Source organism: Nycticebus coucang, chromosome 1 (genome assembly GCF_027406575.1).
Source record: "Nycticebus coucang isolate mNycCou1 chromosome 1, mNycCou1.pri, whole genome shotgun sequence".
In the NCBI taxonomy this organism is placed as follows: domain Eukaryota; kingdom Metazoa; phylum Chordata; class Mammalia; order Primates; family Lorisidae; genus Nycticebus; species Nycticebus coucang.
In genome coordinates, this window is record NC_069780.1 from 164182544 (window position 1) to 164184460 (window position 1917).

Consider the following 1917-nt stretch of genomic DNA (forward strand, 5'->3'; position numbering starts at 1 on the left):
AAAAATTTATCTAGTAAAGGGCTTTCATGAAGAAATTAAAGAGAGAAATGACAAGCAATAAAGAAACCAGGCATTTGTGTACCAGAGAAACCACCTGAAATAACTATACAGAGTCAGACAAAAGGAATGACGAGGCCTGGAAGACATTTTTACCTAGTGTGATATTTTGTCCACCTTTTCATTATATAGCCTGCTAAAGACTGAATATAGTTTTCTAGAGAATAAAAGTGTGCAGCATAAAAATGGAGACCACAGTTTCTGAAATCCAAGTAGAAAATAAGGATGAGAAAAGATCAACCGAAGGTAGTCCTCAGGATGAAATACAGGAGAAAATACATGCTTTGCTTCGAGAGAGGAAAGAAGGCAGCCAAAGTCCGGAAACCCACAGCTGACTCTGAAGTTGCTGATGTGGCAAGGAAGTGTCCCCCTGAAGCAGGAGATTCCAATCAGCCACACCCCCGGGGAGGGCCTGGGCCTCACTCAAAAGTCTTGTAACATACAGGAAAGCGTCAGATTCTTTAAAGCAGCAAAAGCCATTTGAGACTGAAGTGCAACCCCAAATAAAGGCTGAGGATGCTGATCTTTCTAAGAAAAAAGCAAAATCCAGACTTCAAGATTCCCTGTATAAAATTCTCAAGAGGAGCAAAAAGGAGTAACCACTCCAAAATAATAGAAGATTCAGGCTGTAGCATCAAAGTCCAGGGAGAGGCTAAAAATTTGGATATTCAAACTCAGACCAAATCTATTGATCAAACAATCAAGGCTCCCCCTGAAGGCATCTCACAGAAAAATGGTGGTGGGAGTCTGTGAATCAAATGTGAGCAACAGCCTAACTTCGAGAGAAAACGTGATTTCAGTAGAACTTGGATTAGATGATGGGCATTCTACTGTTCAAACAGGAACTCTCTTCATTGAAAAAGAAATTGAAATCATCAAGGAAAAAAGATGTTCAACTCCAGCAAGCAAGCCCACTTGAAATTTTAGAAACAGATTATCAGCGATCAGTGGTTTCTGATGTTCCTCTGTCACCCGCAATCCCATATCAACAGATTGTGGGAGAATCCAGTAACAGTAGCCTAGAAAGTAAACCAAACCGGAAAAACTCTGAAAGTACAGAGATTGTAGCTAAAAAGAATAAGCCAAAAGATACTGAATCAGGCCAGGAATCAGACTTTAAAGAAAATGGGATCAGTGCAGAGAAACCCAAGTCAGAAGAAAGCAGAAAATGGAGCCAATTGCTATTATTATTACAGACACTGAAATCAGTGAATTTGATGTTAAAAATCTAAAACTGTCCCTAACCAATTCTTAATTTCAATAGAAAATGAGCAAATAAACGTTAATGAAATGGCCTCTGGTGATAATAAAATAAATAATCTTCTACAGTGACTTAATCTCCAGATCATGAGAGAGAGAAAAAAGGTTAATGATGAATTATTTCACACTTTTGTGGCATTTCTTAGTCAAATAAAAAAAATTGTCATCTGTGAAAAAAAATTAAAAAAGAAAAATAGTGTCCTATTGGGATTCAGGCAATATTCCTGCAAAGGATATCAGAGAAAATGGAGGAAAACCCCAGCATTTTGAATTACAAAATCAGGCTTTATTTTTAAAAGTAATGAGTAATGAATATTGGTAGTTATCAATCAGAATACACTTATCCCTTTTCAGTTTTACACTGTTGGTAACTAGAGGTCTACCGTTCTCACATACCATCCATGAAATGCCCACTGATTGCCTCAAGCCAAAGGTATTCAACTTCCCATTGATAAAGGGTGGCTGCGTAAGTGAGTCCAATCGGGGTAAATCTCAAGACTTTATTGTCTTCTACAATAAAGATACAATCTGTGTTTTTTTTTTTTTTTTTTTTTTTGGCCAGGGCTGGGTTTGAACCCACCACCTCTGGCATATGGGACC

At 37.9% G+C, this 1917-nt stretch overlaps 1 pseudogene; it reads left to right on the top strand.

Annotated features, from left to right (window-relative positions):
- The first annotated feature begins 242 nt into the window (after positions 1-242).
- On the top strand, positions 243-1389 carry LOC128591425 (A-kinase anchor protein 5-like; annotated as a pseudogene).
- Positions 1390-1917: the final 528 nt, after the last annotated feature.